Source organism: Bubalus kerabau, chromosome 6 (genome assembly GCF_029407905.1).
Source record: "Bubalus kerabau isolate K-KA32 ecotype Philippines breed swamp buffalo chromosome 6, PCC_UOA_SB_1v2, whole genome shotgun sequence".
Classification (NCBI taxonomy): domain Eukaryota; kingdom Metazoa; phylum Chordata; class Mammalia; order Artiodactyla; family Bovidae; genus Bubalus; species Bubalus kerabau.
The window spans coordinates 65,487,032-65,501,159 of record NC_073629.1 but is presented as its reverse complement, the minus strand read 5'-3'; the positions used below and the strand labels follow the sequence as shown (position 1 = coordinate 65,501,159).

The window sequence follows — 14,128 nt, the reverse complement described above, 5'->3', positions numbered from 1 at the left end:
AAATTATCATCTTTTGAACCAAAATGAAGTTTGTTCTATTTTGTAGCTTTATGTCTAAATTACTGAACACAGGGCAGGCATTTCTGGTAGGCCTCCACCACACCCAGGATCCCGGTGGGGATAGGGGTGTGAGCACAGCCCCAGCGCACCTCAACCCTGGGCTATTCACACTCCTACCTTCACACTCATCATCCTAGGGGTTGAAATTGATGGTAAAGTCATGGGACACCTGGGCAGAAGGGATTGGTCAGCAGGTCCACCTCCCAGGACCCCACACCCCCAACTTACTGAGAGAGCCTCTCTAAAGCCATCATAAGAATCTGGCAAGATGGCAGAGTGGAAGGATATATGCTCATCTTCTCATGCAAAAACTCCAAAATTACAACTTGCTGCTGAACAATCATCAACAGGAGAATGTTGGGTCCTACCAAAAAAAGATATCCCACATCCAAGGGCAAAGGAGAAGCCCAGCAAGACTGTAGGAGGGGGCGAAGTTGCATTTAGAATCAAACCCCATATCTGTCAGAGATGCTTGGAGGGCTCAAACAAAACCTTGTGCACCCCAGGACCCAGAGACCCCCACAGAAACTCAGCTAGACTTGTGTTTGAGTCTCTTGCAGAGTTATGGGTCAGCAGTGGCCTGTTGCTGGGGCAGGGGCTCTGGGGGAAGCTACCTGGGTCACACAGCTTGTAGCTTAAGCCCTCTTAGAGGAGGTCGCCATTAAACCCATAACAGAGCCACCAAGCTGATTACCCACAAACGGCAGGACAATTATACCAAAGAAATTCTCTCATTGTTAAGAAAGTTATAGGACCCATAAAAGATTTCCCAACCTGGGGACCTGGCAAAGGGACTGAGAAACCCCAGGGAATTTAACTTTGGAGGCAAGTGGGATTTGATTACAGAACTTCCACAGAACTAGGGAAAGAGATACTTGGAGAGCACAAACAAAATCTTGAGTGCACCAGGACCCAGGAGAAAGGAGTAATGACCCCACAAGAGACTGACCCACACTTGCCTGTGAGTGTCCAGGAATCTCCAGTGGAGGCATGGGTCAGCAGTGGCCTGCTGCAGGGTCACACACACACACAGAAGTCGGTCAGTCGTGTCCGACTCTTTGCGACCCCATGGATTGTAGCCCACAAGGCTCCTTGGTCCATGGGATTTTCCAGGCATGAATACTGGAGTGGGTTGCCGTTTCCTTCTCCAGGGGATCTTCCTGACCCAGGGATTGAACCTGGGTCTCCTACATTGTAGGCAGACGCTTTACCATCTGAGCTACCAGGGAAGTCCATCAAAAACACAGAAGAGTAGTAGTAAGTTTCAAAAGGATGTCAGTTGAGATCTTTTATAGATGAAATCTACTTCCTAGAAGTCACCTCGCCAATTATATGCACAGCTGGAGACAAAAGGCTGCAAAAAAAGGTCCAACTGGAAAATATCTTGGGTACCCAATTAGATCCAGTTATTCTGCGTTTGTGGATTTAAAATGATCATCATCCACGGTGGAATAGATGTGTCCCTAGTTGCTTAGAAAATCCACAGCTAGCTTGATTGAGGCTATGGACATGTGATGGAGTTGGTTCTTGAGATCCTGAAAGTTCAATCCTTCAGGTCTTGGGCAAGCCTTGATCAAATTCAGCACCTGGTTCTGGGCCACAGTGAGGCCATTTGCTGGTATGAAGTTATTCCCACCGAAGTTCCCAGCTTCAGCCATTCCTGGATTGCTGATAGGCGCTCTCCCTTTGAAGGCTAGCTGTTCGACTGGCTCAGCATCATGTGTGCATTGACTACTTCCAGAATATGTGTGGTGAACTCATTCATATCCTCCAGGGGCATGATCTTAAAGGCTACCAGGCTTTTCTTGTTCTGGAAAGATCTCAGATGACCAGACACTTTCACATATGTTTCTGGAGGGACCACAGTGTTTTCACTGCTGGCATCATCTGTGTCAACCCACTGGCGAGCATCCATGGGTGCAGCGGTCATGTCATCTATCTTGTAAACAATACTGGTTGCAGCCTTCTCTGCATTTCTGATAATCCCCACAATAGTGACCTGTGAAATCCCAACATTTCCAATTCTGAATACTTCATCAACCAGAGTAGCAGAAAGCAGCTGAGATATGGTACAAGGTACAATGTGCTGAGCTCTGGATTTCTTTTTGGTCTGGGAAGCTGTCGGAGCCCCCAAGGGACTGTGTGTAGCTGCAGGCTCCCCCGAAAGAGGAGGTGCTATAGCTTTCAAATCCATCTGGTTTTAAACAACAACAGTATAAACATCCGTGCTGCCCTCCAAGCCTCTGAAAAACCTACCAGACCCCCACCCCAGACTTCACTCTAACCACTCTCAGTGTCTCCCTAACCGTCCCCCGCCCCATCCCACCACCTGCAATAGTGGAGGTCACCATTATCTTCATTACCTCCACCATAGTTTGGCCTCAGGCCAAACAACAGGGAGGGAACAGAGCTCTGCTTATCAACAGATAATTGGATTCAAAATTACTGAGCATGGCCCCGCCCATGAGACAAGACCCATTTTCCCCCACAGGCAGTCTCTCCCATCAGGAAGCTTCCATAAGCCTCTTATCCTTATCCCTCATAGGGCAGACAGAATGAAAACCACAATCACAGTAAACTAATAAAACTGATCACATGGACCACAGCCTTGTCTAACTCAGTGAAATTATGAGCCATGCCTTGTAGGGCAAGACCTTTGCCATGGTGGAGAGTTCTAACAAAATGTGGTCCACTGGAGAAAAGAATGGCAAGCCACTTCAGTATTCTTGCCTTGAGAACCCCATGAACAGTATGAAAAGGCAAAAAAAAAAAAAAAAAAAAAAAAAAAATATGACACTGAAAGATGAACTCCCCAGGTTGGTAGGTGCCCAATATGCTACTGGAGAAGAGTGGAGAAATAACTCCAGAAAAAATGAAGAGATGGAGCCAAAGCAAAAACAACACCCAGTTGTGGATGTGACTGGTGATGGAAGTAAAGTCAATGCCGTAAAGAACAATATTGTATAGGAACCTGGAATGTTCGGTCCACGAATCAAGGTAAATTAGAACTGTTCAAGCAGGAGATGGTTAAGAGTGAACATCAGCATTTTAAGAATCAGTGAACTAAAATGAACTTCAATGGGCAAATTTAATTCAGATAACCATTTTATCTAGTACTGTGGGCAAGAATCCCTTAGAAGAAGTGGGGTAACCCTAATAATCAACAAGAGTCCAAAAAGCAGTGCTGCTGATATGCTCAGTTGTGGCTGACTCTATGTGACCCCATGGACAGTAGCCCACCAGGTTCCACTGTCCATGGAATTTTCCAAGCAAGAATATTGGAATGGGTTGCCATTTCCTTCTCCATAAATACAGTATTTTGGTGCAATCTCAAACACGACAGAATGATCTCTGTCTGTTTCCAAGGCAAAACATTCACCATCATGGTAATCCAGGTCTATGCCCAAACCAGTAATGCTGAAGAAGCTGAAAATGAACATTTCTATAAAGACCTGAAAGAACTTCTAGAACCAACACCCAAAAAAGATGTTTTTTTTTTTTTTTTTTTTTTTTTTTCATCATAGGGGACTGGAATGAAAAAGTAGGAAATGAAGAGACACCTGGAGTAACAGGCAAGTTTGGCCTTAGAGTACAAAAGAAAGCAGGGCAAAGGCAAACAGAGTTTTTTCCAAGGGGATGCACTGGTCATAGCAAACATCCTCTTCCAACAACACAAGAGAAGCCTCTACACATGATCAGATGGTCAATACCAAAATCAGATTGATTATATTCTTTGCAGCCAGAGATGGAGAAGCTCTACACAATCAGCAAAAACAAGACCGGCAGCTGACTGTGGCTCAGGTCATGAACTCCTTAATGCCAAATTCAGACTTCAAGTGAAGAAAGTAGGGAAATCCACTAGACCATTCAGGTATGACCTAAATCAAATCCCTTACGAGTATACAGTGGAAGTGAGAAATACATTCAAGGGATTAGATGTAGTAGACAGAGTGCCTGAAGAACTATGGACAAAGTTTCCTGAGATTGTATAGGAGGCAGTGATCAAGACCATCCCCCCAAAAAAGAAATGTAAAAACGCAAAATGGTTGTCTTAGGAGGCCTTACAAATAGCTGAGAAAAGAAGAGAAGCTAAAGGCAAAGGAGAAAAGGAAAGGTAAACCCATTGAACGCAGAGCTCCAAAGAATAGCAAGGAGAGATAAGAAAGCCTTCCTCAGTGATCAATGCAAAGAAATAGAGGAAAACAATAGAATGGGAATGACTAGAGATCTCTTCAAGAAAATTAGAGATACCAGGGGAGCATTTCATGTAAAGATGAGCACAATAAAGGAAAGAAATGGTATGGACCTAACAGAAGCAGAAGATATTAAGAAGAGGTGGCAAGAATACACAAAATAACTATACAAAAACCCAAACAACAAAACTTTATGTCCCAGGTAACCTCAACGGTGTGATCACTCACCTCAAGCCAGACATCCTGGAATGCGAAGTCAAGTGGGCCTTAGGAAGCATCACTATGAACAAAGCCAGTTGAGCTATTTAAAATCGTAAAAGATAATGCTGTGAAAGTGCTGCATTCAATATGCCAGCAAATTTGCAAAAAAACTCAGCAGTGGCCATAGGAATGCAAAAGGTCAGTTTTCATTCCAATCTCAAAGAAAGGTAATGCCAAAGAAGGTTCAAAGTACCGCACAACTGCACTCATCTCCTCGGTTCATGGGATTTTTCAGGCAAGAGTACTGGAGTGGGTTGCCATTTCCTTCTCCAAGGGACCTTCCCGACCCAGGGATTGAACCCAGGTCTTGGATCAAAGCTGGGTCTCCCTCATTGCAGGCAGATGCTTTACCCTGTAAGCCACCAGGGAAGCCCCCACAGGCTAGCAAAGTAATACTCAAAATTCCCCAAGCCAGGCTTCAACAGTGTGTGAACTGTGAACTTCCAAACGTTCCAGCTGGATTTAGAAAAGGTAGAGGAACCAGAGATCAAATCGCCAACATCTGCTGGGTCATAGTAAAAGCAAGAGAATTCCAGAGGAATATTTCCTTCTGTTTTATTGATTACACCAAAGCCTTTGACTGTGTGGATCACAAGAAACTTTGGAAAACTCTTAAAGAGATGGGAATACCAGACTACCTTCCCTGCCTCCTGAGAAATCTGTATACAGATCAAGCAACAACAGTTAGATCTGGACATGGAACAGGGGACTTTTTCCATGTCGTGAAATGAGTACGTCAAGACTGTATATTGTCACCCTGCTCATTTAATTTATTTGCAGAATAAATCATGTGAAATGTCCAGCTGGATGAAACACAAGCTAGAATCAAGATTGCTGGGAGAATATCAATAACCTCAGGTAAGCAGATGATACCATCCTTATGGTAGAAAGTGAAGAGGAACTAAAGATCTTATTAATGAAAGTGAAAGAAGAGAGTTAAAAATTTGACTTAAAACTCAACATTTTACGAACTAAGTTCATGGCATCTGCTCCCATCACTTCATGGCAAATAGATGGGGAGACAGTGGAAACAGTGAAAGACTTTATTTTTCTGGGCTCCAAAATCATTGCAGATAGTGACTGCAGCCATGAAATTAAAAGATGTATGCCCCTTGAAACAAAAGCTATGACTAATCTAGATGACATATTAAAAAGCAGAGACATTACTTTGCCGACAAAGGTCCATCTAGTCAAAGCTATGGTTTTTCCAGTAGTCATGTATGGATTGAGTGCTGGACTGTAAAGAAAGCTGAGGGGCAAATAATTGATGCTTTTGAACTGTGGTGTTGAAGAATACTCTTGAGAATCCGTTGGACTGCAAGGAGATCCAACCAGTCAATCCTAAAGGAAATCAGTCTTAAATATTCATTGGAAGGATTGATGCTGATCCTGAAACTGCATTACTTTGGCCACCTGATGTAAAGAATTGATTAATGAAAAAGACCCTGATGCTGGGAAAGATTGAAGCCAGGAGGAGCAGGGAATGACAGAGGATGAGATGATTGGATGGCATCACTGACTCGATGGATGAGAGCTTGAGCAAGCTCTGTGAGTGGGTGACGGACAGGGAAACATGCTGTGCTCCAGTCCATGGGGTCACAAAGAGTTGGACACAACAGATTGACTCAACTGAATTGAACTGCTGTTCTTAAGACCAGTTTCCTCATCTCTAATGGAGATTAATGTCTATCATTTAGAGTTATCATGAAAATTAAGTAAGATGTATGTCAAATGATTGGCATATAGAAGTTGTACATTTCAATACTAATATCCTTTGTCCTTTTCTCACTCCCATTAATTATTTGTGTGTTTTTAGAAAATTACTCATCTCAGTGTCATGTGAAATAATTAGAGTTTTCCAAGAAGATAATGGGAAATAGGTTCCTCAAAAATTCTGTGTCTTTATAATAAACAAAAAGGGGACATGAAAGCTTAAGAAGCTTGCAGAATATTTCTTGTGACCTTTATCTGAAAAATCCTAATGCACATTTATATATCATAATTATTACACATCTTACAGAAAATAAAAGGATTAATTTTGTTAAGTATAACTTTTTCAAACATTATTTCACAACAGAACATCTTTTTTTGGTTGTTGTTTTAGAATAACTATTGAGGTCTCAAAGGCATGGGAATTTTCTGCAATGTATCATCTGAAACCTTTCCTGTTTTCATTTCTGAAATTCTGTGTCTTTCTTTTTTCTACTAGGGCTGCAATTTTTAAATTACTCTCAATATCATCATCCCAAAAATTTCTACATTTTGGACATGATTCCTTTCAGCTACAATCTTTCCTGCTTCCACAGACATTGTACCCTCACCCTACATTATGTACCCTATTATGCTGCAGTCATCTGTATCTCTGTTTTGAAACAATATCAACGTCTCATTTTAAATATTATACAGATAAAAATACACAGTGAATATGGTTAATCATGTAACTGATATCCAAAAGGTGGGAGGTGGAGGAAGGCAACCTTTTTTAACCATTCTATAGTGGCATATAAAAGAGTTATAAAGAAAAGAAAGGATTCAAAATTTCAGAAATTAAAACATTAAATGAGCTAAATTTTTTTCTCAAATTTTCTCATAAATTGTTTTCTCCTTGTTACCAGTATTCTAGGGGCATGCAAGTCCTCCTACAATATGTTATATTAAGATCTACTCAATCTGGTAATTAAATTATGCCAAATTTTGCTGTGGTCCATTTTATATTAAAATGCCATCATTAAATACCTTTTTCAATATATACAGAAGAATTTCTCTTGCCAGAATATTGCAGAAAATTAGAAATGAGATTTTTAAAAAGAGATAAATACATATAATTTAGAAATAAAAAATAGTTAAATAGGGTTTTAATCCACAAAACAAGTCTTAAAATCAAATATAAATCTCATCTTTAAAATGTAAGTTCTTCTCACCTGGTTTTTAGATATTTTCATGGCTTTACTCCTGGGAGTTTTTATAATCCTTCATTTACTTGTTGATAAGAATTTCCTTAGCAGTTGAGAAGAGTGCCAAATATAGTGAAATAAAACATGATGAGATACTCCTAGTGGTCACTCCATCTTTGTGATCTGAGAAATAGATTTGGATTAGGCAATTGACGAATAGAGAGTGCTATATTTAAAATAGGTAACCAAGAAGAGCTTGCTCTATAACACAAGGAACTCTGCTAAATATTTTGTAAAGACCTAAATGGGAAAACTTTGGAAAAGAATAGATACATGCATATGTATAACTGAATTATGTTGCTGTACACCTGAAACAAACACAACATTGTTAATCAACTATAAGATAAAATAAAAATTAAAAAAAGAGAAATGCTAAATTTTATGGAACCAATCCCTTTTGATCTTCTTAAATCTTTCTTCATCAATCATTTCCTCTCTTCTACTTACAATCTTTTGTTTTTTACAAAAGCCTACTTTTATTCTCTACTTAAGTCATTCTCGGCTCAGAGTTTAAAGCATCTGCCTGCAATGCGGGAGACCTGGGTCTGATCCCTGGGTCAGGAAGATACCCTGGAGAAGGAAATGGCAACCCACTCCAGTATTCTTGCCTGGAGAATCCCATGGAGGGAAGAGTCTGGTGGGCTACAGTCCATGGGGTGGCAAAGAGTTGGACACGACTGAGTGACTTCACTTTCTTTCACTTTAAGTCATTTTCATGAACCTGCATTTTGTACTGTATTTCTTCCTCTTTTGTTATGGAAAGAATCTAATAATGAGATATAGACATTTTATTTGCAGCTTTTTGCTTAATTCTTAAAAGTATATATAATAACTAACCACATTATGAAGCAACATTTTGAGGGCTCAGACATGAAGAGAATATGCATAAACAAAGTTTGCTTCATGGACATCCAACCTGGGAAGTCAGACAGGGTCCTGTGCATAGAAGGGTTTTGGGCTTAGCTTAATGCTGTCACTGCCCTGGAATTCTTAATAATGTTATCTTTGAACTTGTGTTTTGTAAGCAAGGTCTGATGGGACAAAAGAGCACACATTTTAGCCGAGAAGATACACACATTGTGTGTGTGCACGGCCCTGTCTGTTGCCCTATTTGCATATGGTGGTTCCAATGTCTCACCAAGATGTCAGAATTCTGGTGGAAAGATGCATAAGGGTTCAGCAGGACTCAAAACAAGTACAAAAGAAGAATGTTAAGTATATAACAGGGTAAGTGGGGAAACACAGCCATTGAGAAGCTATACTTTGCATGTGAACAACAAATTTGCTTCAAATGCAGAAAGAAACCAATGCTATTCTAAGAAATTTGCATGACCAATGAACTCTACCATATTCTTTCATACTCATGATATTTCTCTGTTAACAAATACTTATACTAATATTGATGACAGAGAAGGAAAAAGAAAAAGCAGTACTTTCTTTTCCTTTTAGTCCTTCCTTTTTTGATAGTGTGTCAGTGGTAGAGAATTTGGTTGAATGTGCAATATTCAACCAAGTTGAGTTCATTTTGTGCAGATTTCCATTATTATGCTAAGAAAGAAATATATGTCTAAGCTGAAAATAAAAAGTGTGTAATTTTGGTGATTCACATCTTAGTTAAGTACTTTTATATGTACATTTAAAATTGACATTGCACATATAAGAATAAATGTTAAAACTCATGCTATAAATTAAAAATTTTCATTTTCTTTAAAACAGTATTAAATAACAAGTTGGATCTAATGTTAATTAGTATTAAATATTAGTATTAAATAACAAGTTGGATCTAACGTTAATAATATAAATTTACATTTATATTATCTATGTTGAATTGTAGAAAAATCTAATTTATGTATATAACAGTGATATTATTACTAATGTTAGAATTAATAAAATAGATTAACATATATAATTAAATTATTATATTTATATGTAATTGAAATCCTGGAATGTGAAGTCAAGTGGCCCTTAGAAAGCACTGCTATGAACAAAGCTAGTGGAGGTGATGGAATTCCAGTTGAGCTATTTCAATCCTGAAAGATGGTGCTGTGAAAGTGCTGCACTCCATATGCCAGGAAATTTCGAAAACTCAGCAGTGGCCACAGGACTGGAAAAGGTCAGTTTTCATTCCAATCTCAAAGAAAGGCAATGCCAAAGAATGCTCAAACTACCTCACAATTGCACTCACCTCACACGCTAGTACATGAAGTCATTCAGTCGTGTCCGACTCTTTGTGACCCTATGGAATGTAGCCTACCAGGCTCCTCCATCCATGGGATTTTCCAGGAAAGAATACTGGAGTGGATCGCCATTTCCTTCTCTAGGAGATCTTCCCGACCCAGGGATTGAACCCAGGGCTCATGCATTGTAGGCAGACGTTTTACCCTCTGAGCCACAAGGGAAGTCTCTAATAAAGTAATGCTCACATGCTAGTAAAGTAATGCTCAAAATTCTCCAAGCCAGGCTTCAGCAATACATGAACTGTGAACTTCCAGATGTTCAAGCTGATTTTAGAAAAGGAAGAGGAACCAGAGCTCAAATTGCCAACATCCGCTGGATCATTGAAAAAGCAAGAGAGTTCCAGAAAAACATCTATTTCTGCTTTATTGACTCTGCCAAAGCCCTCGACTGTGTGGATCACAATAAACTGTGGAAAATTCTGAAAGAGATGGGAATACCAGACCACCTGATCTGCCTCTTGAGAAATTTGTATGCAGGTCAGGAAGCAACAGTTAGAACTGGACATGGAACAACAGACTGGTTCCAAATAGGAAAAGGAGTTCGTCAAGGCTGTATATCGTCCCCCTGCTTATTTAACTTCTATGCAGAGTCCGTCATGAGAAACGCTGGGCTGGAAGAAGCACAAGCTGAAATCAAAATATCAATAACTTCAGATATGCAGATGACACCACCCTTATGGCAGAAAGTGAAGAGGAACTAAAAAGCCTCTTGATGAAAGTGAAAGTGGAGAGTGAAAAAGTTGGCTTAAAGCTCAACATTCAGAAAACTAAGATCATGGCATCTGATCACATCACTTCATGGGCAAACAGTGGAAAGAGTATCAGACTTTATTTTTTTGGGCTCCCAAATCACTGCAGATGGTGATTGCAGCCATGAAATTAAAAGATGCTTATTCCTTGGAAGGAAGGTTATGACCAACCTAGATAGCATATTCAAAAGCAGAGATATTATTTTGCCAATAAAGGTCCGTCTAGTCAAGGCTATGGTTTTTCCAATGGTCATGTATGCATGTGAGAGTTGGACTGTGAAGAAGGCTGCGTGCCGAAGAATTGATGCTTTTGAACTGTGGTGTTGGAGAAGACTCTTGAGAGTCCCTTTGACTGCAAGGAGATTCAACTGGTCCATTCTAAAGATCCTTCCTGGGTGTCCATTGGAAGGACTGATGCTGAAGCTAAAACTCCAATACTTTGGCCACCTAATGCGAAGAGTTGACTCATTGGAAAAGACCCTGATGCAGGGAGGGATTGGGGGCAGGAGGAGAAGGGGACGACAGAGGATGAGATGGCTGGATGGCATCACCGACTCGATGGACGTGAGTTTGAGTGAACTCCGGGAGCTGGTGATGGACAGGGAGGTCTGGCGTGCTGCGATTCATGGGGTCGCAAAGAGTCAGACATGACTGAGCAACTTAATTGAAATGGTTCATCTCTGTTTATGCCACCAACTGAATATATAGTAAAGTTAATAGTTTAAATGTGTTTTATTTTATGTATTTCAATTTGTAAGATATTTTAAATTAGTTTTACTTGAAATATGGTTATAAATTGAAATAGATAAAACAAGATATATTCAAAGAAGCCTAAGATTTATACATATATATGAAAGATGTGTATGTTATGTGTATATATACATATGCATATGTGTATATATATATCTAAATGATATATATAAAACAATAATATATTATACAATTTTATTCTTCATTTTTTTTAACTTAATAAACTCATAATAGTATTTGAAGTTATTTCTTATTATTTTTGTAGCTTCACAGTACTCCATTCTGTAGATTGGCATTTGTTCAACCAGATGGATGTTTGAATTATTTCCAAAATGTGTTACACAGATAGTCTGTAAAAAACAGATTGTGGTCAATTTTTTTATAGTTTTACCAGTTTGTCTTCAGGATAGACTACTAGAATGGGACTGCTCAGTTAAAAGGTAGAAATACATGTAATTTTGCTAAACATTATTAACTCCCCCACCCCCATAGAGACCAGGCCATTTTTAATTCTCACCAGTAGCATATAATATTGCTTGCTAATAGGATATGCCATCAAATTATTAATAAATGCCTCGTCCAAGAAACTAGCAAAAGACATGTACAGACAATTTACAGAACAGGAAAACTAAAAAGAGAAATGAATATTTAAATAGGAAATAAAAAAACACACAGAAATGTAGGTTATTACTACAAATCAGTATTCTGTAAAATTCTCATCATAACAAGTATGGCAAAGGTTTGAAGCTATCAGATCAGATCAGATCAGTCGCTCAGTCATGTTCGACTCTTTGCAACCCCATGAATTGCAGCACTCCAGGCCTCCCTGTCCAACACCAACTCCCGGAGTTCACTGAGACTCACGTCCATCGAGTCAGTGATGCCATCCAAAGCTTGTTAAAATATGTTCAATTTACTTGGAGAACTACTGAACTCATGCAGTCAAGTGATTATGTCTCTAGCAATAGACCCAGCAATTTTATTTCTAGGCATATATTCTTGAGAAACTTTCTTCAATATATACAAGGAGACATGTATAATAACATTTAATGCATCACTGTTTATAATAACAAGACTTTACTAATAATTAAAATGTTTATCTAATGGAAAATAAGTAAGTGTACGGTTACATGATTAAATATCACATAGCAACATAATCAACAAACTATAATTTTAAAAAGCAATGAATATTATAAAATCTTAATTTTTTACATAAATAAAAAGTGAATTGCAGAATAATACTTATAATTCATGTGAAGTTTGATAATATGAAAATTACATACACATATTCTATATATAAAGTACACAGGTTATGTGGTCCAAGTCCATATGTATATGAGAATATATAGAAAGTTTATAATTATACTGCTGAAATCATATAAATATAAGAAGTATTTAAAATACAAAACATATATTAAATACTAAAAGTAGAAAAGCACGTAGAGTAAATATATGAAAACAGAATGATTAATGATAAATTTGGGATAGATAGCTTTAGAGAGGAAAGGTGATATTTTCTTTAAAAACTCTAATATAAAATTTAAAATTTATTCTTGGAGATTGATATATTTGTGCTTGTTATGCATTTCCCTATGCTTTTCTATGTAAGAAACATACTATTGTGGCAAAAAGTAATCTACCTGCATGCACACATATAAAATTATATAATTAGTAGGTAGATATCAGGTGTTCAATATTAGACATTAAAGACTTTAATTACAGTGGGGAATTAGAATTTTTAAAATTCAACTTTGAAAAATATCTTCATTTTTTTCAACATAGCAAGACCTTGAGTCAACAGAATTCAACTAAACTGGATCCTCTACTGGTCAAAAATTATTTGATATATCTATCCTGAACTTCAGATCAGATCAGATCAGATCAGTCGCTCAGTTGTGTCCGACTCTTTGGGACCCCATGAATCACAGCACGCCAGGCCTCCCTGTCCATCACCAGCTCCTGGAGTTCACCGAGACACATCCATCGAGTCAGTGATGCCATCCAGTCATCTCATCCTCTGTCGTCGTCTTCTCCTCTTGCCCCCAATCCCTCCCAGCATCAGAGTCTTTTCCAATGAGTCAACTCTTCGCATGAGGTGGCCAAAGTACTGGAGTTTTAGCTTTAGCATCATTCCTTCCAAAGAATACCCAGGGCTGATCTCCTTCAGAATGGACTGGTTGGATCTCCTTGCAGTCCAAGGGACTCTCAAGAGTCTTCTCCAACACCACAGTTCAAAAGCATCAATTCTTCGGCGCTCAGCCTTCTTCACAGTCCAACTCTCACATCCATACATGACCACAGGAAAAACCATAGCCTTGACTAGATGAACCTTTGTTGGCAAAGTAATGTCTCTGCTTTTGAATATGCTATCTAGGTTGGTCATAACTTTCCTTCCAAGGAGTAAGAGTCTTTTAATTTCATGGCTGTAGTCACCATCTGTAGTGATTTTGGAGCCCAGAAAAATAAAGTCTGACACTGTTTCCACTGTTTCCCCATCTATTTCCCATGAAGTGATGGGACTGGATGCCATGATCTTCGTTTTCTGAATGTTGAGCTTTAAGCCAACTTTTTCACTCTCCACTTTCACTTTCATCAAGAGGCTTTTTAGTTCCTCTTCACTTTCTGCCATAAGGTTGGTGTCATCTGCATATCTGAGTTATTGATATTTCTCCTGGCAATCTTGATTCCAGCTTGTGTTTCTTCCAGTCCAGAGTTTCTCATGATGTAGTCTGCATATAAGTTAAATAAACAGGGTGACAATATACAGCCTTGACGAACTCCTTTTCCTATTTGGAACCAGTCTGTTGTTCCATGTCCAGTTCTAACTGTTGCTTCCTGACCTGCATACAAATTTCTCAAGAGGCAGATCAGGTGGTCTGGTATTCCCATCTCTTTCAGAATTTTCCACAGTTTATTGTGATCCA

General features: G+C 38.9%; 1 pseudogene; it reads right to left on the bottom strand.

The window, feature by feature from the left end:
- Positions 1–1,248: 1,248 nt before the first annotated feature.
- The window catches only part of LOC129656449 (replication protein A 32 kDa subunit-like), an 82,328-nt pseudogene continuing 69,448 nt past the window's right edge, over positions 1,249–14,128 (bottom strand).